Below are 23182 nucleotides of genomic sequence, written 5' to 3'. Positions count from 1 at the left end.
CTTTGAAAGACCCATACATGCACACCTGTGTATATAAAATATTTTTTGTTTTACAATATAAGACTACCATACGGTGGGACATAGTGGAAGAGTGCCTAGATTGGCAGTCAAGAGACCTAGGTTCTAGAATTAGCTCTGCTTCTAACTGTGGGAGTAGGCAAGTCAGTTTCCTGCTTATACTTTTATAATATGGAAGTGTTGTACTTGTTCAGGGATTTCACATGCCTTCCAGAGTGGGGGTGCTAACTTAAGTTGCTGATGTGCTGTACCATTTTTTTCCTCTTGGAACTCTGCCCCTTTTCCTTTTACGTTCCCACTTTCGTTAAGTAGAGGGAATTATTTCTGTATCTCTCTCTCTCTCTCACACACACACACACAAGACCAAAAAATCCAATAATACAAGGGCAGTGATAACCACAGCTCTCTCTGCGGTGAGACATTAGGTAGTGGTAGGGAGTGTGGCATTTTGGAGTAGCCAAGCCTGCCTGTGAAGGGCAGCTGCTACTTAGCACAGCTGATCGTTTTTAGACATGTGTAGGCCATGTTGACTGATTTTTTTGTTGTTGTTGTTTTGTTTTTTTTTTAAGATTTTATTTATTTATTTGACAGAGAGACAGAGCCAGAGAGCACAAGCGGAGGGAATGGCAGCAGGAGAGGGAGAAGCAGGCTCTGCACTGAGCAGGGAGCCTGATGCCGGGCCTTATCTCAGGCCCCTGGGATCATGACCTGAGCCAAAGGCAGATGCTTAACCATCTGAGCCACCCAGGCGCCCCTGTTGTTGTTGTTTTAAGAGAACTTAGAAGTCTGGGTTTTTATGTGACCTCTGTGATTTTTAAGTTTTGGCTCAAATTTTCTAAACCTATCCTACAGATCAATTGTAATACTGCTATAGGCTAGATGTAACCCACTGGGCTTTCAGTTTGTGAGCCCTGTTATAGACGATCTCTAAAGCTTCTTTCTGTCCAAGGTCCATTGATTCTAATGGGGACCATTTCAGCTGGTGAACTAAAGATTCTTGTTCCAGTTGGGGAAGTCAGAGAAGAGAGTGGGGGCTGGAAGAGGAGGATGGGGGCGTAAGCCTAAACAGGCTGCCTGCCGATTGGTGTTTTGGTTGGCCTCCTTGGGGAGAGGCCACAGAGTGCCTGATTCACACCACATGTTTTGTATCTTTGTCATTGCAGGGGCTGGCATTTGTTGGAAGACTTTGTGAAACCTTCTCTCTGCCCAGAGCTCAGGACCAATGCATCCCACCACCTTAAACCACTGGTAAATACGTGTTTTGTTTTGTTTCCGTTTCTGTTTCTTTTTTTTCCCCTTTTTTTCCTTCCTTCCTTCCTTCCTTTCTTGTATCCATCTGTCCATCCATCCATCCATCCATCCTTCCACCCTTCCTTCCTTCCTTCCTTCCTTCCTTCCTTTCCTTCCAGCCATCCAGCCATCCTTCCTTCCATCCTTCCATCCAGCCTTCCTTCCATCCATCCATCCATCCATCCTTCCATCCATCCTTCCATCCTTCTTTTCTTTTTTGAAGGAGAGAGAGCACGAGCATGTGCAGGAACAGGGGAGGGGGAGAGGGAGAGCAAATCCTAAGCAGACTCCACGCCTAGTGTGGAGCCTGACATGGGGCTCCATCCCCTGGCCCTGAGATCGTGACCTGAGCAGAAATCAAGAATTGGATGTTTAATCGACTGAGCCACCCAGGCACCTCTGTTTTGTTTCTTCCGCTGTAACGAAAGGAAATATTTTTGGTGGACTGTAGAATGTGATTTTCAGAGACCACACCGTCCTTACTGTACTAGGAGGAAGAACACTGGGCTGGGCCGAGGCATATCTGGGTTCTGATACCTACGTGGTTCTGCCACTTCTACTCTGGGATCGCAGGTGAATTGTTTGACCTCTCTGGGCCCTGGACAGGAAATGAAACCTGTCCTGCTAAAAGAGATCCTATATCTGAGAATGCTTCATACAGAATAAAGTGCTGGACAAATAGAAAGTAACCCTATTTAGCTTTGAGATGTACAGCTGGGTAGTTCTAAGCTAACAAATTAAAATGTGAACAGATATTTTGGAAACACGGATCTTAAACACCTATTTTCTGAGTCTTCCAGAGTGGTCCTTCAAGACCTTTGTATTTTCCTTTTCTCCCCTTTCCCACCACTGCTACAGCTGCCCTTTTCTTGAAAGACTGAACTAACTGCATTTCCCAATTACCTTCATTTTTATTTGAGATCAGATAATTTCAGTTAACAAATGTTCTTCATTTTTCCAAAAGAAACTGAATTACTCATCACAGCAGGTAAGTGTCTTGCTTCTGTGGCAGTGGAAGGAAGCAAGTTTCTGTCCTTTGCAGCGGTGCGTCGGGGCTGAGCCAAGGATGCTCCGGAGAGCACCGGCTAGTTGATGTTGAAGGTCTCGTGTGAGCTCTTTGAGGGGAAGAACCACCATGAGCCAAGGAGGCAGTAGGACCCATGTGTCTGGATCCCCACCACTCTTTGTTGAGAAAAGCCGGTTTGTTTGCTGACTGGCTGGTCAGCTGCCATCATGTGGACCAGGAGCTGGTATGACCTAGTGAGACAAGTCTCAGTGGCATGGCCAGGTGGGGAGCTGGCGGAGTGCTGGTTGGTGCAGGAAGGACAGGCAGTTAGGACAGGCAGGCCCAGGGTTAGAGACCCAACTCAGGCATGGGAGGCTGGCCAGATTGCTGTGTCTAAAGGGACACAGTGGACATTCTGGGTCCTACAACCAGAGTCCCATCTGGTCGGCAAGAAGAGCTCCATGGTGGGGTTCCTCAGGGAAGCAGATGGTCTCAGGTGGGTGGGCCACTACCCATTCAGCAAATATGTATTAATACCTACTGTGTGCCAAGGCACTGCTCTGGGCATTGGAGATTCAGGGGTCTAAAGGCAGACTGTGTCCATGTTTCTGGAGCTTAGATTCAAGTAGGGTGGCAAATAACGTGAGCTCCGAGAGGGCAAAGATCTTTGCTTATCTTGTTCACTGGATATCCCGAGCCCTTAGAAGAGCACCTCGCATGCAAACATGATGGGTGTTCACTAAAAATTATTTTATGAACAAAGTAAATCACTAAATAATAATTTCAGGTAGTGATAAGTGCCATGGGGGGGAAAAAAACCAAAATGAGTGGCTGGAGGGACTGTTTTTGAAAGAGTGGCCTGAGAAGACTTCTGTGCATGGGGGAGAGAGGGGGAGAAATTCTGTGCAGAGATCTGAATGGAGTGAAGGAATCTTGGGGGAAGTGTGTAGGCAGAGGGAGCAGTAAGCAGAAAGAAAAGCCTTTGATGTAAGCTGAGCTTGGCGTGATAGAGGGACAGGAGGTCAGCCAGTTTGGCTGGCCTTGAGCTGGGACGTAGGTATGGGGAAAGTGATATGAAGTGAGATCAGTGGCAGGTAGGAGCCAGATCTTGTAGGCCATGATAAGGAGAGTGTGATTGGACAACACTGGAGAGTTTGAGCAGAACAGTAATCATCTTTGTGCTTTACAATTATTTCTCTGGGTCCTGAGTGGAGAGTAGACTTTGGGGGCAAGAGTAGAATCAGTGTAACCTGAAGGGGTCCAAGCAGGAGATACGGGCACGACTTGGATTAGGGTGGGGATTATAGAATGATGTGAACTGGGCAAGCTCAGGATATATTTTGAAGGTTGTGCCTTCTGGGTTGGGTATGGGGTGTGAGCAGAAAGAATCAAGGATGAGCCTAGTGTTTTTGGCTGGGTGAATGATGTTGCTGTTTACTGAGATGAGGAACAGAGAGGGATGTGTGGCGGGGGACCCTGAGGGTTCAGTTTGGACATGTTAAATTTGAGGTGCCCATTTGGTATTCTCCTGGAGATCTAGAGTTGGCTGGGGCTGGAGATGGTATCTTTGAGAGTCATCAGCATGTAGATGATATTTAAAAGCTAGGAGACTGAGATTACTTTGGTAGAGAAAGGAGGACTAAATCGGATTTGGACAGAGAAAGAGGCAAAGGGTGGATTTTCCATATAAAATCCCTAAGAGGTGAATGAAGACACATGCTAATGAATATGGCATGATTTCATGTGATAAGAATATAAATTATTCAAATGAGATAATGATATAAAAGTAGTAAAGCCTCACCTTATATAAAAAACTTGAAATACCCAAATTAAGAGAATTAGTTTTAGAGTTGCATAATTTTAAATCAGGTCGGCTGAGTGAATTATAAACTGCATTTATGCAATTGGCACATGGCTGTGCCTTTGGCTGGCAAGCAGAAGGTTCCAGCATCTTTTGCCATTAATAGCCTGTAAACTACACTGTTCTTTATCTGTACTAGAACTTCTGCAAGCCATTTTGATGACTAAGTTTAATTCACTGCTAATACATTTCGGGTTTTTCATCCTATAATCATACCATCCAAAAGTTCATTATTTTATTTTATTTTATTTATTTATTTTTAGAGAGGGAGAGGGTGCAGAGGAGGAGGAGGAGAGAGAGAGAGAATCTTAAGCAGGCAGAGCCTGATGCGGGGCTTGATCTCATAACCCTGAGATCATGACCTGAGCCGAAATCAAGAGTCAGACACTTAACTGACTGAGTCACCCAAATGCCCCAAAAGTTCATTAAATGAAGGCTCACTAAAGTGAAAAACAGTGCATGAAAGTCATTAGTTGTGCAATCAAAGTTAGATATGATCACATTCTATGAAAAGGCCAAACGCCTTTTTTTGGTTTGTAGAACCACAATGTAGGAAATATTTAGAACATCTCTGAAATATCAAGGATAAATGTTATAAGATAAAAAGCAGCAAAAATATACCATGATGGTTGTAGGAGAGAGATGCATTTCAGGTAGCACCCATGTCCCTCAACTGCCATCGGCTGACGGGAGGAAATCCGTTCTGAATCCTACACATTTTTATCTATTTGTGGGCTTTGGGCACAAAATGCACCGCTCCATATTGTTTTTGTCCGTTTCTAAGATAAATCGCCCTATTGAGCTTCATGCACATTCTCATTGGGTTCCTTAGTTTTTCCATTTTTGCACTACCTGGTGAGTTTCTTTAGTCTTGTTATCTCCAGGCCCCATAGACATTTTTGCTGCCTTCTTGAAGTCGCCACTCAAAGTTGGCTGGCCACCTCCCTGTCCCCCTGGACTTTGTCTCTGACTGCCCTGGTGAGCCTCTCAGCCCTCTCCAGAGGCTTTTCAGGATCTTTTAGGAATCCCTTCTTTGAGGACACTGTCACCTCTTCCCCAGGCCTGGTCTTTTCATGCCTTTTCTGGACATGACAAAATAGGAAACCCATGCAGCTGTTGAGGGCAGTGTGATAAGCAGCCTTCTAGAATGTACTGTTTCAAATATTGCTTGGGCAATGGGAAGCCCTAACTTGCATTTTCATGTATTTCCAAGCCCTCATATTTCATTGAAAATATTCTCCATGGGACTTCTGGAGCATCTAATAAACATTGATTATGTAGCATTCTCTATCCATAACCAATGGTTTATAGCAAAATGAAGCTTTCAGTGGAATGGAATGTCAATCGTGATGATTGACACCAACGCAGGTTTTAATTTTGTCTTTTGGAACTTAAATATGATTAAAAAGAATGAAACTTACTGACAATCATGGGAGGAGGATTTCTCCTCCCTGATTCCTTCTTAGTAAGTGCTTTTAGGAATTAAGAAAAAAAAAAAGAAAGAAAAGGCTGGTACCTTCTCATGTCCTCGGAGACTGAGTGGTCAGGCATTAAAAAATGGTGGTATCCTCCTTAAGTTGAAAAGCAGAACAGTGCCTTGGTGCTTGTATGCATGTAGACCATCTCAGGAGGAGATGCTAGAGAGTAGTAGCCTTTTGGGGAGGGCAGTGGTGTAGGAAGGATGCTTACTTTTCATTCTATACCCTTTTACACTTTAAAAGAAAAAAAAATCCAAAGTGGAGTCACTTGTGCTAAGCCCCTGTCCGCAAACCAAGACTTAAAACCTAGCCTAACTATGTAACCTTTAACAGTCAATCTGGAATTACCTGGTCAGCACTACTGAGGAGGGAATCTGCCTGATAGACCCCCGCCTTCCCCCAAAGGAAGGTGACCTTACCTGGAACAATCCACTAGAATAACTTCTTTGCCCCACCTCCTTCTGCCTATAAAAAATCTTCCATTTTGTATAGTTCCTCGGAGCTCCTTTCTGCTAGATGGGAGGCTGCCCGATTTGTGACTCAGTGGATAAAACCAATAAGATCTTTGAATGTACTCCGTTGTTTTGTTTTTTAACAACTTCTAAATTTTTTTGTATCATGTTTATGTATTAGCTTTAAAAAGCATGATAAGTATCCCTTTTAGCCTTTAATATATGACCTAGAAATAGAAAGCTTAAAGTTCCTTCATTACTTGGTTTTCTAAGTGCTCTTGCTCGATGTGTATTTGGATTGAAGACATTGCCTGTTGAGTGTCCATTGCCTTTATTTGTTCTGAGGCTCCATGTTCATCAGCAGGTTGGGACTAGGCTTCTTTAACTTGAATTTCCAATTTTTGCATATATTTTGCATATATCAGTCAGTCCAGTTGCTTTCTTTCCTCCTTCCTTCCCTTCTTTCAGAAAGGACTTAAGGCTGTTTCTGGCTGATATTTTATTCCACAGCTTTAGACAAAATATGAATTTGAAATGAGGCGGGCTTGCCGTGAGTTGAAACACAAATTATTGCTGTTTCAACCGGACATCTCTCTGCCACCGTTTGAAGCAAAGTATTGTTGCATTGTGGAATAAGACATGGAATTTGGAATCCAGTAATTGACAGTTTCTAACCCCAGAGCTCAGTCCAATTTAAAAGCAACTCAAATTCATTTTCCTTAAGAATCTCAGCTACTGGAGGGAAATGCTCAACGTGGAATTTGCATGAGTTGTCACCTTTCCTTAAGTGAAGGCTGGAATTCAGGGTCTGATACCAACGCTGCAGGGTCCTACGCTGCTGTTGGGCCATGTGCCCTGGGAGGCAGCCTCCGCAGGGGTCACTGTCTAAAAGTGTCTCCCTGGGCTTGCTGTATTGGTTTGTGTCACCAGAGTTTCATAGGGCCACTTTCCGGCCAAAGTTAGTTACCGCGTCCTGCGAAGACATGCTATTCATTTCTGGCAGCAGTGACATTTTTGAGGTGTTGGTATTTCTCCAGGAGATTTACACATTTGATTTTGTACTTTTCAAACAGGAAGTTTTATCACATTTGTCGGCCACGTGTAAAAACAAGATATTTTTCTCCTTTTCCATCCAGTGATCACAAATAGAGAGTGAGTAAGCTCTTTTGCCTTTCTTTTTCCTCCCTGGTTTGGGGAAGTAAACATTAGATGGTACTGGTGGCTGTCACTAAAACGGGGAGCTCATCATCATCTCCCGTGATTACTGAACATCATGGGAAGAAATCATTCTGATCGCTCCACTGACTAATTTAGACCAGGCACCATCTGATACCTACCTCACAGCACGGTGCCCTCATCCTGCAGTCTCCTTATCAACATGGAGATGACTCACTCTGTTTTCCTGAGAGAGATTTTCTCTGGTTTGCTGATTATGGCAGTGATTAAATAAAAAATGGCTCCTGCAGAGGTATGCTGGAAAAAAATAACTGCTTGTGCTTGAACTTGCACAATTGAACTTTCACTATTATAATCAGTTAGGTATTGTTTCTTAGGCTTTTTTGGGAGAGGGCTCAAGAACCCCTCTAAGGTACTTATGCACAGGCCCAGTCTGCATATATAATACGTTCACATTTTTAGGAGGTGACACCCCTCCCCCCAGTTGTCATGCCTTCTTGCTTAGTCACACAAACCATTAGCTCACTCTTATAAAAGTGACTCTGAGTGACAGGTTACCGGCTCTGTATGGCATTTCTGTTAGAGAAAGATTAGGGAAGATAGCTCTGTTCAAAGCAGCCTAACCTCAGTGAAATTTGCAACTGCCAGAATTGTCCCAACGTGGACTCAAAAGCTGGAAATACTCTTCTATTTTAACAAAAAAAAGGAAAGAGATACCTTTACCTTTTTTGCTTTCCAGCAACTAATTTCGTGTTTTTCCCAAGTTCATTTCTTCCCTCTTTCTGCCTCCCTGTTCCAGAGAAAAGTTATTACAGAGGAATGCAGGTTTTAAAAAAAGTATATAGAGATCATCCTTCATTTTCCAACAAAGTTTGTGTTTCTAGATGTTGCATTTGTTCCCTGAGTTAATTACGTTTATGGCATCCTGTCTGTTGTGGCAGGTTGCAAACTAGCTGCCCACAAAACACCAGTTTTAAGTTTTCTGAAGTAAGTGGCCAGAATTTTAAGTCGGAAGATTTCGCATAATTTGATTTCTAACTCCTCTTGACAATTAGAATATGTTGCAGTATCGAGCCATGTTCTTGCATGGGAGCGGCGTGGGCTAGAGTGAGAACCAGTGGTTGTCCCCTTGGTTGGGGGTGGGGGGAGGCATTTGGGTCCCAGTTTGCTGTAGTCCCCACGCCACCCACTTATCACTTGCTTGGCCCTCTCAGGCTTTTGGTTTCATAACCCATGACTTAGAGTGTCCGTTTAAAACCTATTCTTGAAAAATCAGGGGATCTTTTTTTCTTTTTTTTTTTTTAAAGATTTTATTGAGAGAGAGAACAAGCGTATGGGAGAGGCAGAGTGAGACGGAGAAGCAGGATCCCTGCTGAGCAGGGAGCCCGATGCGGGGCTCGATCCCAGGACCCTGGGATCATGACCTGAGCCGAAGGCAGATGCTTAACAACTGAGCCACCCAGGTGCCCCAAAAAATCAGGGGATCTTGAGGTTCAGCAAAACATCATTTTGGTATCCTCCTTTATAAATAATGGAAATTAAATTTAAAATGATAGGGAGAAAAATATTTGGAGCAGTGGAGTAGTGAAAACAAATATTTTTTCCTTAAAGAGATTTGTGCATATTTCAATGAGAGGAAGGAAAGAGAGCAATAATGTAATTTTTGGAGCATTCTTTACAAATACCAAGTCATTATATTAGTTTTGAAACATATCATGTACTCTGCATAATATGGTTTGCTCAAAAAATTACCATGTTGGGAACATTTATACAAATCTAATTATATTTTCTCTTTAATAGTTCCCCCCCTTTTTTTTTTCCTTCTTTCAAATTGAACTACTGAACTTGAAGGAGCGGAACATTTTTCAGTTTTTTTTTTCCCCTTTTTACAATAAGACCAAAACCTAAAACTGGATGACAGAAGTCACCATTTTCACGAACCACAGTTGTTAGTTTTTGAGCCCTGGTACCTTCCAAAGTAACTGGAAAGGTTACAGGAAAGGAACTTTGCACCAAACACGACCAAGCCAACACACCAACCTAACACTTTAATAAGGATGTGAATTTAATCTGAACCATTCCCATTTTATGAGCTTTGTGATGGGCAGTTTGTTCTAATAATCCCTTTTTTCCTCTTAAAATTATTCTTGTAACCTCCTTGTAAGCAGAATGCTAGCCAGAATGCAGACAACATCTTTGTCCTTCAGTTTCTGGGTTTAAAGTGCGAGCCCATCACCGAGGAGCCAGGTCTCCTCACCCTGGCCACCTGCAGGCCCTGACTTGCCACCAACCTTAGAACAACCTCCCCGCCCTGGGCTTCATTTCTTTCTTGCATTAAATGAGATCATATCTGGGTTCCCCTCAAAGGTTAACTGTCTAGAATTCTCTGTCATATGTCACTCTCAGTTCTGGGCATGAGTTTTGGGAAGCTGTGCTGTTCTGGCCACATAACAAGTTTTACGGGGTTGGAAGAGCAGAGTCTCAGTGGAGAAAGTTCCTCATGTCATCAGGAATTCCTCATGCTTGCCTCTAATATACGTGGAAGAGCTAAGTGTAATGGGATTTGTACTCAGCAAGCTCTCGGCACAACCCTGCACTCACTGCGCTGGGAGAGAACTTGGTAGCTCTGCTTAGTGGATGGGGCAGAGGTGAACTAGGAAGAAAGATTTTTATCTTCTTGGCATTCTGTAGAATATTTCTGATGATTGGTGCTCCCAGGTCTGGAAGTGGACTCCTCTTCACTAGCTGGACAGTCTTAACACTTGAATTGTACAATCCTGGGTCACACTTTTCCTTTATGTCTTCGTGGCAAGTCCGACACCAGTTCCATACCATCTCTTGGCCACTGTGTGGCAAAACTGTTGACCGGAACAAATAAAAACATAAATAAATAAATGGCAGACAGAGAGGCTTTCACAGAGTAAACAAGACATGTTCTAGAATATGATTGACACAGGACGGTGTCCTAGAGGCCGCTGTGGGTGTTTTGTGGTGGGGCCATGTCCGCAGTTGGCAGAGAGTGTGATCGGCTTCTTTTCATTGGCTGACAGCGTATAATGGCACATAGAGCATGGAAATAGAAACAGATACACATCCATACACATACAGTATACTGTATGTAATATACATTAAATGTCTTGTATATGGATTTTATATTAAACCTTTCTCTTTTTAAGATTTTATTTATTTATTTGACAGAGACAGACACAGTGAGAGAGGGAACACAAGCAGGGGGAGTGGGAGAGGGAGGAGCAGGCTTCCCGCTGAGCAGGGAGCCCGATGCAGGGCTCGATCCCAGGACCCTGGGATCATGACCTGAGCCGAAGGCAGACGCCTAACGACTGAGCCACCCAGGCGCCCCTGGATTTTATATTAAATATATTGGCGTACTTGAGGACATTTATTTCAGAAATAAATGGCGCTGCCATGATTCTGTGCTGCTTGAGTCGGCTGTGTGTGTTGGAGCCCAGCAGGGACCAGAGTCTCGTCTTGCAAGGGCCTCAGGATTGTTTTAAAGGCTCTGACAGATTCTAGGCTGCATTCTTCGTTCACATGCCTGAAGATACTGTGGATTTTGCAGCGCTTTTAGATTGTCTCTTCAACATCAGATTCATTGATTTGTTTATCAAAACAAATCTCTTTGTCTCTTCAACATCAGATTTACATTTATTTGTACTCCTTTATTCAGATGACAGCTATGGAGTAGCTAATACTTACGTGATGCTTTTTGGCCTACGGAGTATATCCCTGGACCTTATCCCACTTAGATGTGCTTGTTTCAGAGTCTGGTCAGATGCGTGGGCAACAGTCTGCATTGGTCGATGACTGTGGTTTTTGTTTCTTAATGGAGTCTTTTTACTTTCTTTTGTACTTGCGAGCAGCTTTAGCCACAGCTTGGCCTGGGCTATTTAGGAAGGAACTTGGGACAGGTGGACAGAAGGGTTGCTACGGGAGCTGGGCTTGGACAGTCATGCCCAGGAACAGAGGAGGTGGGAGTCCTCTACTGAGCATGCGTGGGGTGGGTGGGATGTGCTTGTGGCTCTGAGGAAGATGGAAACTATTTGGCACAGCTGCCATGGGCTGGGCACGAGGGGCTGAGCAAGAGCAAGGCCTGCCGAGTGCCTGGGAGGAAACCTAGTGAACAGCAGGTGTGGCCTGGCTGTGTGACTCGGGGACAAAGGGAGAGGCTGGAGGGCGGGCGGTAGAGATTGGACGGTTGCTCGATGGTTGACCCAGTGTAGGCCTACACCCACCCTGAGAGTGTGGCCATACAGGGAGCTGTTGAGGTGGACAGCAAGGAAGTTGAGGGGGTCTGGGGATGCTGGGTGGCAGCTCTTCTTAGCATGGCTTATGAGGCCCTTTAGCTCTGAACTCCCACCACGCATGCCCCGTTGGGCCATTCCTGTGTGCTATTTTTCTTTTTTAAGATTTTATTTATTTATTTGAGAGAGAATGAAGAGAGAGAGCACAAAAAGGGGGAGGGTCAGAGGAAGAAGCAGACCCCCCGCTGAGCAGGGGACATCAGTTCCCCTGATGTGGGAACTCGATCCAGGGACTCCAGGATCATGACCTGAGCCGAAGGCAGTCGCTTAACCAACTGAGCCACCCAGGCGCCCTCCTGTGTGCTTTTATACGTATTATTCCCTCAGCCAAATTCTTCCCTCCTCCACGCGCTGGCCCAGGCATCGCTGCTGGGACACTGTTCCTGCTTTCACTCTGCTCCCTTCTCTGCTGGGTGGGCCGACCCTTCGCCCTATCCACATGTGTCTCCCATGGCACTGTAGAGACTTGTTTACAGGCTGCTGCCTGGTTCGTTGAGTACAGGACTGTCCTCGTCCCTAGACATGCAGAATGTATTCAGCAAATGTTTGCTGAATGGAGGCCTGACTGCTGTGTTGCAATATCAGTTTATAGCAGACTGTTAGATCTGGAAGAAAACTGTGAGATCAGCTGGCCCAGAAAGAACTATTCTTTTTATAGTTCATGGAGAACAGAAACTCAGAGAGGGTGAGTGCCTGACCTGATGTCACACAGCTTGCTCAAGGCAGAGCTAGGACTCACATTCACCTTCTCTGACTCCAAATGCCATGGCCTTTGCACTAGGGCCACGACAGCCTCCAAACGTGTCTGCGCGGGACTTCTAAGTGTGTGAAGAGGGCGAGCCTCTGCCTCTGCCGAGCCCGTGGTCGCGGCCTCACGTCCCCGTTCACAGGGGTATGTTATCTCCTCCTTCTCCCAGGGAGGAAAACCGTGTCCTGACAACGCAAGGAACTTTTCCTCTGCATTGTGCCAGGTTTACAACAGCCCTTACCTCACCGCTTCCCCTTCCCTTTCCGGGTTTGTCCTAGTTTATCTTTGGTCAGGGCGAGCATCGGCAACTGTTTCTAAGTAAATAGAGGAATTGCAGATTCAGGGCTGGCAGCGTCCAACATTCAGTGCTTTGGGCTTCAGCCTGTCCCCTTCTAGCTGCTGTCATTGCTGCTCCCGTCTCCACATTGCCCTGATGGAGCATGTGTTCAGGACTGGTCGTGCACAGTGGAAGTTTCCTTCTTGGAGCAAGCAGAGAGCTGTCAGAACACTGAGAAAGGGAAGCCTTCAGAGAACGAGAGTGGGCATATGCCTGAACCATTCTGTACCAGTAGAAAAAACAGGGTGTCTGTCGGTTTCCAGACCCATCCTTGGAGAACGCAATACATTGGGGGGGTGTCTAGAAATGCTGCTTGTGTATTTTCCGTCTCCAGAACTTGCCTCTGAGCTTTTGGATGATATCTGATGTGTAGAATGTTCTGTCTAGGGTTAAAGTCTTGGTGTGACGGAGGGTGGGGTGTGGTGAGTTCCCTTACCGCCTTTTCATGGATGACGCAGTTTCTTGAGGTTGGTTCCAGTTCACTGTGGATCATCTCAGCTCCCTGCCCATCACCCCTGGTCCGAAGTACCGCAGGGTCAGTTCCAGGACTAGAAGGTCCACTCACTGAGTGCTGGGAGGCAGGGTGACTGGTGTGAACCTTGGGGTTCCTCTGTTAATTGACCAAACAGTATATGGCCCCCCCCCCAAAAAAATGCCCATTTTGGTAAAAATACTTTAGAGACCAGGGTCTTCAGATTTTCTTTTTTACTTTAGGGAGCTCTGCAACACTGCTCTCCCTTAGCACTTCCGTATTCCTCTCTTTTTCTTTTCTTTCTTTTTTTTTAAAGTGAGATGATATCCAGTGCCCCCAGTAGCTCAGAAATCCTGTGGCTTGGAACACGCCCAGTGTCTTTGGTTTTGCAGGGCTTCCAAAGCCACTTTAGACCTTCTTGGCTCCCAGCCACTTAGGAGCCTGTTTCTGATTCTCCCTGGGCTGGTCTTGAGTTCCAGGTATTGAGCTACAAATACATCAGCCAAGGATTTGGATTACATCAGGAAGTATTTTGATTTGCTATATTTTCTGCTTGGCATCTACTCATTTCCTCCAGGGACATCCCTTTCCTTGGGAAAAATAACTCCAAAGATGCTTGTCTGACCGATGAGCTAATAAGAAGGCACTCCAACCAGGCGCTTCCCTTTAGGGATCTTAGCCTGTCAGTCACAGGTCACTGGGTGAGAAGGGTATCACCCAATGTTAAATGTTGCTGACATCCACTCCCCCGACCCACCCTGCCAGCAGTGGTCCCTATGTTGGCTAGTTTGAGAATGTCGATCTCAGAACAGAACCAGCTTTGACTAGAGCAGATGTTGACCAGAAGGTGTTTCTAAGGTATCAGCTATCACACTGCTGGTGTCTCCTAAGACATACCCTGAGTAGAGGCCTCTCTGAGCCCCCACCCTGAGCTCTCATCCAGGTGTGTGTACTCTTTCTCCGTGGTGCCATAACTTCTCTGTAGTTACGAATGAGAGCATTAGAAGGGGCTCTGTCGGGGTCCCAGAGCTGAGTTGGGATCTCAGCTGGAAGCTCTCTGAGGATCATCACAAGGACCCCCTCATGCAACTAAACTTGACTGCTTTTTTCAGGAACCAATTCAGGATCTTGGAATTTGTGTGAAGCAGGTGGTCAACCAGAGTACTACCTCCTCCCCAGTTTCCCCCCTACATGGGTAGACTTTACATGTATTCATCTTAAATTTCATCTTGTTAGATTTGATTCACCTTACAACCTGTGAGGAACTTTTAATATCCAGCTTTTGTCTCCTCACAAGGTGACGAGCCCTCCCTCTAGTATTACCTCTAGATATAAGCCTCATGTATGGGACAGGGCTGAGTCCACGCATCTGCAGGCTGGTGGCTCATTCATCTCTGTATAAATCTGCCTCAGTGCTCCTATTTATATTCACAAGAATATCATTGAACTATTAAAGCCCAGCTCAAGGGAAGTTACACTCATATGAACTATCCGTCTTATAAATCTAACAAAAATGGGAATTGGTTAATCTGATACTTATTTATAGTGAACCTCTGTCAGTTTTTGGCGATCGTCACTCTTTCTTGGGTATTCATCTATTTAATACTCCAGGCTAGGGGTGCCTGGGTGGCTTAGTTGGTTAAGCATCTACCTTCAGCTCAGGTCATGATCCCGGAGTCCTGGGATTGAGTCCCGCATCAGGCTCCTTGCTCAGCGGGGAGTCTACTTCTCCCTCTCCCTCTGCTCCTCCCCCTTGCTCATGCTCTTGCTCTCTCTCTCTCTCAAAAAAATAAATAAAATCTTTTAAAAAAAATACTCCAGGCTAGAATTGTGCTGGACAAGGGCGCCTGGGTGGCTTAGTTGGTTGAGCGACTGCCTTCGGCTCAGGTCATGATCCTGGAGTCCCGGGATCGAGTCCCGCATCGGGCTCCCTGCTCAGCGGGGAGTCTGCTTCTCCCTCTGACCCTCCCCCCTCTCATGTGCTCTCTCTCTCTCTCTCTCTCTCTCTCTCATTCTCTCTCTCAAATAAATAAATAAATCTTTAAAAAAAAAAAAGAATTCTGCTGGACATGAATGCCAAGCCTCTTGGCATATACTTCTAGAATCTTCCTTTTGTGAATTAGTTCCATATCTTTGAACACCATTCCTTTCTTTGAGGTTTCTGAAGGATTCCTGACAGTGATTCATCTGTGACACGTGTCCATACTTTGGCTGTCTGTGGATGTGATTCACTGAGCCTAGAAACCTGACTTGACTTAAAGTAGCTGTTGCTCTCCCAGCTCCACACCTGTCTTCCACTCCAGTTGCTTCTTACCAGAGTTGCCTTTTCCATCATGAAGAACGTTCCCTCAGCACTGACGAGGAGCTGTTTCTCTGCTCTCTGTAACATGACACTGGGTTCCCCAAGCAGGCCTATACTTCTTTGCTTTTCTTGTCACGCTGATCATAGCTTTGCAAACAAACCAACAAACAGAAACCTACCCCTGATGGTTATTCACATTTCTCACGTGTTTTAACGCATCCCAGACATTAGCCTTTTGGACTTTCGTCTGACTGATAAATGCTACTGTCCTTTGTTCAGCCTCAACTCTGTTCTGCCTTCCTGTGGCCCAGACATGAGAATAAAGCATTCCATGCTAGGAGTGCTTTGCAGCCATTTAAAGGACTTTACAGGGCCTTCCTGGCTGTAGTCCTCCCCGGCCTCTTTGGACCACAGGAGTTTTTCTCCAAGCTTAGATAACCTCTGCCTCCCTGTTTGCCTTTCCAAGACTTAGCTTCTCACCATCGTGTTCTTGCTAATTTTAAGTTGTGACTGGCTCTCTGGGCTGCCTGGTATAACCATGCAGAGCTGAGTTAGTGACTCAGGACTGGAGTCGGCCATGTTGACCGCCCAGAACTTTTATTCCCGCCCTGACTCCCCAAGAGACCAGCTCTTCAGAATTCCCACCCAGGGCAGGGCTGGGCTGGGTCCACCTCTGCCAGAGTTGAATTCTCAAGGAGCATCTGGGCCTCTCCCTGAGCTGAGGCAAAAGACCAAGGCCGCCCAGCCCCAGGGTCAGAGAGCCAAAGGAAGGGAATAGGCGAGGGATGGGCCAGCAGAGCGGACGGGCTGCCTGAGCTGGAAGCAGGACATCTGGGGGAGGCTGGAAAGTTTGCTTTCGATAACTCTGAGGACTCTAATGCGGGGGGCCCAGCCACAGGGTGTTCCACTTTTTTGCAAGAGGATCTCAGTACTGGGAGAGTGCCCTCTGAGTCGCCATCCTATTTTGGGATGAATAAGTCAAGGAGCAGCTCTATCCTGGCGCCTGGAAGTGCCTCACATTCCCTCATTTTAGACTTGCCATTCCTATAAAGAAAAGCTTCTTAACTCCTTTACAGATTCTGGATCGTTAAGACTCAGGCTGGCTGGAAGTTTATCTCTTTACTGTCTATGGACAAGGATTTACTGGAAAAATCTCAGTAAGGGATGTTGGTTTAGGGAAAGCTTTTTAGAGGACCCACTTTAGGAATGTGCATTTGCATACAAACAATGAAAGTGCTAATTAAAATGATTCTCACATAGTCATTTTAACAGTGCAGGGACTGCTGCTTGGCAACATTTGTATAGTGGAAATGAGTGTACTTGGAAATAATAAAGTAATGCTCCTTTCATCCATCTAACCGGCTAAGACATATTGAGCGTCTTCTGTTTGCACAGAACTGGGCTAGAACCAAGGGGGTTGGGCATGAAAGGTCAAGAGTACAAAACCTGATGTTTGCCCTCTAGGGTGACCGACCGAGGGGTTTCCTGGGACATGAGACTACCTGGAAAGTCCAGGGAGAACCCGGGTGTTTGGTGATCCTACCTCAGGAGTTGAAAGATTAATAGGAATTAACAAAGTACCTAAAGTGTTCTCTCTGTCAGTGGAGACCACACCTGTTCACATTGTTTTAGAAATTGTCTGTATTCTGCCCTAAGGGTTTTTCCCCCTCCAAATGGAGTAGTCACATTCCCTTTTGAAACCACATACTAACATTTCAGATCTTTCTGCCACCGTCATCCTTACTGGCATCAGCTCTCACAGGGCACCTGCCGTGTGCAGGGCTCTGGTCTTTGCCCTGCGAGGTGGGGCTGATTTAGCATTGAGGTGCTATGAGAGCCTTTCCAGCTCCTGACGGACCACCACCACCAACCCCTTGCCTTTTTAAAAAAGTGTTTTAGGGCACAGAAGGGGCAGAATAAATATTTGTGGATCAAAGCTTATTAACGTGGCGGTTAATCGTGCCCAGGCCAGAGTCACATGGACTTTCACATTCTCTCTGCCGTGGGCTCGCTTTATGATCTTGGCTTGCTTGTAACTTCACCTCTGAGCCTCATGTTCCTCATTTGCGGCATCGGGATTAATACAAGGGGTTTATTATAATACATCATCATCATCCTAACAATTACAACAGGCTGCATAGGATAGTGTATGATAGAACAGACTCTGGACTCAGACGGCCAAAGTTCAGAGCCCGCTCCCTGGTTATATAACCACGGGCAAGTTATTGAGCCTCTCTGGGCCTTCGTTTTCTTATACAATGGGGATAATACTAGTACCTGTATCAGAGGATTGTTAAAAGGAGGACTTGGACACGAGTCTCTGAGTCTTCCAAGGTGATGAGGGTAAGTTAGTATGACAGCATTCCAGGCAGCTCCTGCCTGTGGTTTTGGCAAAATAAAGCCATTGTTTGGGTCTCAGCTTTCAGTTAAAATTCCGATGTAATCTCAGGCCTATGTTTAACGCTGCCCGCCCTCATTTCCCCTTCTCTGATCTATATTCATGTATATCTAAATGCTATATATGCATGCTTATCTTAAAAAATGTACGGCTCGCACAACACCTTGTGCCTGGTCTGTCGTGTTACATAAATATTTGCTAAATTTTAGAAACTATAAAACTTATTTTGGTTATTTTAGATTCCTGTGAGATTAGATAGGACAGATGTTATTCCCTTGTCACCTGTCTCTTGTTGTTGTATCCGAGGGGCACAAATGAGAAGCTGATGGGTTAAAATGGTTTGCCAAAGGGAGCCTGGCTGGTAAATGTGGAGAGCGGGCCTAGAACCCATGGTATTTGCAATGAAAGATAGGGTACCTCTACACGTTTATCAAGGGCACATGGGTGTGCACAAAAACATTAAGCATTTGCTATAGTAAATCTGGTGATCAGTGAATAGTGTATTTACTTCTTCTCTCCCTACTGCCCTCACTCCAATGTGCCGTGATCCCCTGGCGTACTGCTAACTGATGTCCTCTGTGAATTCCAACATTGAACTTGTTCCCTGCAGTTGGGTCTCTGAAGCTTCCTAAGGTTGCCAGTTTAAACCTTGTCCAGATCCTAACTGCCTACTGTCTGGCCATACTCCCTTTGGAGACGAAACGATTCTGTGTTTATGTACCTCCTTTCAGAGCCCCTTCAAGGAGCTGTTTCATTCGGGGGAAGCCCAGGCCAAACAGGAACACTTCACCTCCCCCTGCCTTTGTATTTGGTATTGAAGCAGTTCATTTCTTGTAAGAAACTTAGTTATGAAAGGGGTGTATTGAGGAATGTGAATATCGGTTTAAAACACTTGTATTTGCCAGTCTCTCGTTGCTTAAGCATATACCCTTAGATTAAAATACGTTCATGTTTGTTCATTAACATGGACACTTTTAAAAAATGCTGCAGCGTCAGGGGTTAAAATATAAAATTCTATATGAGCAGTGAAAGGTGGTTTAGTACTTAAGTCCTATTTTTGAGCTCTGGAATTCAATTCCTTCCTGTTACCAGCTGAACCTGGGACTGATGTATTAGATGAAAATATAGTCCTATCTTCAAACGTGGACAACAGGACATTCTGTCCTCCAAATTTCAGCGTTTGAATTGGCTGTTGCAGGAAACTTGGCACCCTCTCTTTCTTTTCAAAATAATAAACAGAGATGATGTTGCCTCAGGTTTCATCTGATGGGGCTTAGATGCTATTGCCTCATAAAGGCTGATTCATAGACAAATGGGAACTAATTATAGTAACTTAAAAATAATGTCCCCGTTTAAATTTGGCAAGGCAAGATGCCTTGCATGTTTTGTAGGACATAAGAGACTCCATTTCTTTAGTGGCACGGAGGTGACATGCCCATTGCTATTTCAGCCACACAGTGGCTGTGCTGGGTCACTACCGGCCCTCTTTATTTGATTTTGTTAGGGATTTCTCATGGTTTCTCGTGCACACCGCGTGCACAAACATTGAAACACCTCTTACTACTATCTACACAGGGAATTCTTCCTTGCTATTTATCCATTGCATTTTTAAGAAGCAGGTGTCCCAGTGGAAGAAAGTGGATGGCATTTTAAATTTATTTTTTAGTTCTAAGTATTTCGGAATCACTACTATGAAAAATTATTCAATGAAATGAATAGAGAATGACCACAGGGTGTTCTGGTCACTTCTCACCCTCCCCACTCAGAATTAAGTTGGAAGACATTCCATTGTGATTTTCTTCAAATAACTTTTGTCTTTGAATTTGCTTTAAATAAGTAGGTGATATGTGACCATGTTCAGAATTCAAAAATTAGAAAAATATTTGTGATGGAAAGTAAATCTTTCATCTCTCTCTCTCTCTGAATTCCTGTCCCCGGCCCTCTCTTCAGAAGCAGTGCTGGGCACCGGTGTCTTGTAAACTGTGCTGGAGGTTTTCTCAGCATCTGTGAATCTGTAGGTCTGTCTGTTTTCTTCACGCAAATGACTTCACACTATCCATGGTGTTTTGAACTTGGCTTTTCTATTTAACCATAATCCTAGAAATCATTCCATCTCACATTTTGAGCTACCTCATGGTCGTTGGTAGTTTTGTTTCTTTTTTTTTTTTTTTTTTTTTAAGATTTTATTTATTTATTTGAGAGAGAGAGAATGAGAGAGACAGCACATGAGAGGGGGGAGGGTCAGAGGGAGAAGCAGACTCCCCGCCGAGCAGGGAGCCCGATGCGGGACTCGATCCCGGGACTCCAGGATCATGACCTGAGCCGAAGGCAGTCGCTCAACCAACTGAGCCACCCAGGCGCCCCGTAGTTTTGTTGTTTCTGTTGAGTAGATGTGTCAGAGCCCATAAACAGTCGTCTATGAATGGTATTTAGGCTCTTTTCCTCTTTTGCGACTAAAATCCTGGAATACTGATAATCCCATACATCTGCTGCGGGATAGGCACTCCCTCTTGGGTAGTTATCAGTGTGGGCTCTAGAGCCTAAGGGCCTGGGTTTAAGTCTTGGTTTCTCCATTTACTGTTGAACTCTATGGTCTTGGCCAGTTACTTATTCTTACTGGGCCTCGGTTTCATCGTTTCTAAGATAGTCTTTATCTTAGAGGCAGGATGTGATGATTAAAAACCTTGGTCTGTAGAAAGCTTACAGACAGCGCCAGGCATGTCGACAGGTCTGTACCTATTTACTAGTGGTGTCATTTTGCATGATGTGGAAACATCTGAATTTGAAGATGTACTTATCTCTGCGTGTTTCTGAACCACTACTAGTAATACACAGCTTTTGAGTGTGTGGGTTCTATCCTAAATTTACCGAAATGCCATGTTGCTCCTCCCCCAGCCCCCCATTTCTTTGTTGCTTTTGTGTACATCCTGGAGGAGAAAAGGAAAGATTGAATTTCTGGCCACTCATGTGTCCAGACACCTTCAAAGGCATCAAATGCATTGCCCATGGTGATAATTTTTAACAAATGGTTCAAAAATTTCCCCCATCCATAACTAGCTTAGAACTTTATGATACTTAAATATGTTACATTTTGGCAAATACATTGTGTGTATGTGTGTATGACTCAAATTTATTTAATGATTTCACCATATTTGAAATTATAAATCTTTGGAAAAGACTGGAGAGTGTACTTACCCTGGTTTAGCTAACTTCAGTAGAAGGTACAGGGTCTTACGTCACCTATAAATCTTACATCGTCAAAGACCACCACCTTTGGATTCAGACAAACCAAAGCTAAAGTCCCCATGTAGGTGTTTGCCAGGTGTTTGACCTTACACTTGCAGGGCGTTGTAAATGAAGACATCCGTCCACCTCATAGGACTTTGAGGTTGTCGAGAGAGAGTAGGTGAAGGACCCAACGGTGTATGGCACCCAGCAGGTGCTCACGAACCATCAGTTCCTTTACCCTTCCTGTCCTGCATCCCACTTCCTCCTGCCATCAGCACAGCCCCTTGGAAGTAACCTCTCCCACCTGAACCCCAGTGTTCTTCGTCTCCACTCTCCTCCTGACTTGCCCTGCGATTCACCAGTGTGCTTTCTCTGCTTCAGCTGGGAGGGCAGTTGATCTCTCAGTGATTGTCACGTGCATCTTACCCGGTGTTAACCAGTTTTCAGTGAGTGCCCGCAAGCGAGTGAGTGAGAGTCAGGCTTGCCGTTTCCCTACCCTAGCGAGGTCATTATGGTTGCTTTGAAAGCGGTAGCCAGCGACAGCACTGCAAGGTTGTAATTAGGGGCCACGGTGTGTTAACACTAGCTCCGGAAGTGATCACAGAGAATGGTGTTTTCATACTTGACTATTCCTTTTGAGAAAATGTGCTGTAGCCAACTTATAAAAATTATTTTCCCAGATAATTCTTTTTTTGGGGGGGGAGGTAGGTGTGGGGGAGAGGTCTTGAAAGTGTTGCACTTCATCAAAGCTCCATTAGAAGGCACTTGCAGGAGGCCTGTTTTGACCATTTTACTCCCACTTCCCAAGAAAAGCGTGAGTCAGCTGGCTTATAGACTCGGTGGCCAGCTTTGCTTGGCCCTTGGTTTAATGTCTTGGAGGTGGGCTACGGGGGACCCGAGCAGGGGAAGTGAAGCTCCAGCTGGAAAGGGAGCAGGAAGACCTTTGTGAGATCCTCCAAATCACTCCTTTGGAGAGAAGCTACTATATTTTGCATGAAGTGTTTTGCTGTGAATTTTTGAAATAGCAGTCACACCCATATTCAAATGTAAGAACCAGGGTGCTCTCCAAAGACATGCACAGCCAGGTCCCTTCCATTCTGCAAACAAATATTTGGATGATAGGAACCATTGTTGCCACTTGGAATGCTCTTCCCAATTATCCTTTTTTTTTTTTTTTTTTTTTTTTTTAACTCAGGCTTTCCTATCCTTTCACATCTAGCGAATTCCCACTGTCCAGTTTTTGTAGTTTTTTTTGACTCTGGCCTGTTTGGCTGTTTGTTAGGTAAAGCCTTATGTGTTGAATTGTTAGTTATTAACCCTGTTGTCATGTAGATTCATGTAGGCGGTTTCCTCTGTCAATGCCTCGGCTTCTCTTCCCCACAAGGTCTTCACTCCTTAGGCTGGGGCACTCCCCGGCTCCCGAGCCACTGTAGATGGGTGTAGGGCAGTGGTTCTCAAAGCGGCTTCCTTCCCACAGCAGCAGCCCCCGAGGACTGTTGGAAATGCACAGCCGCCCCGCTGAATGAGACAGTCCGGGGGCCGGGCTCAGCAATCTGCAATATTCACGAGCACTCCTGGCCGGCCGCTGTATGATGAAGTTAGAGACCCTCTGGTATAGGGAGAAGAACCGGGGTCTGGGGGTCGGAGAGGTCTAGGCCTGATGCCACCTCTGTCATTTGCTAACTGACTTTAGGGAAGGGAGTTTTTCTGTTTCTTCTCTCCCATTCCAGGGGTAGTTTGTAGAAATTTGTTCTGCAGGATGTTAACGGGTACGCTAGAGGGAGGGGTGGGGCAACCGTTCTGTGGGCAAATAAATGAACAGAATGCTGCCTTACTGAATTTCAACAGGATTCCCTATGGCCAGACTACTCAGATGCCTAAATATGTCACTGAGAGTCACCGTGGAAAGACGTTGCAAATTTGTTAGATTCTAGAACATCTTTTCTGGCAACAGTATTTTGTGGAGCATGTTTTGGAAGATGCTGGCCCAGGTGATGTGTGAGGGTCCTGTTAGCCTTGCGATTTTTTTTTAAGATTTTATTTATTTATTTGAGAGAGAGAGACAGCAAGAGAGCACAAGCAGGGGGAGCAGCA

The 23182-nt window shown here is 45.1% G+C and overlaps 1 protein-coding gene across 50 annotated transcripts in view; it reads left to right on the top strand.

Annotated features, from left to right (window-relative positions):
- The window catches only part of SORBS1 (sorbin and SH3 domain containing 1), a 225957-nt gene that overhangs the window by 62061 nt on the left and 140714 nt on the right, over positions 1-23182 (top strand). For all 50 annotated transcript variants that reach the window (XM_032432268.1, XM_032432255.1, XM_032432263.1 and 47 more), the window contains one exon: positions 1182-1266. The gene's annotated coding sequence lies outside the window, so the exon portion shown is untranslated. Of the gene's footprint in view, positions 1-1181; positions 1267-23182 lie in introns of those variants that run through there.

This window comes from Phoca vitulina, unplaced genomic scaffold, assembly GCF_004348235.1.
Source record: "Phoca vitulina isolate PV1807 unplaced genomic scaffold, GSC_HSeal_1.0 scaffold48, whole genome shotgun sequence".
Classification (NCBI taxonomy): Eukaryota; Metazoa; Chordata; class Mammalia; order Carnivora; family Phocidae; genus Phoca; species Phoca vitulina.
This window is presented reverse-complemented; position numbering and strand designations above follow the sequence as displayed.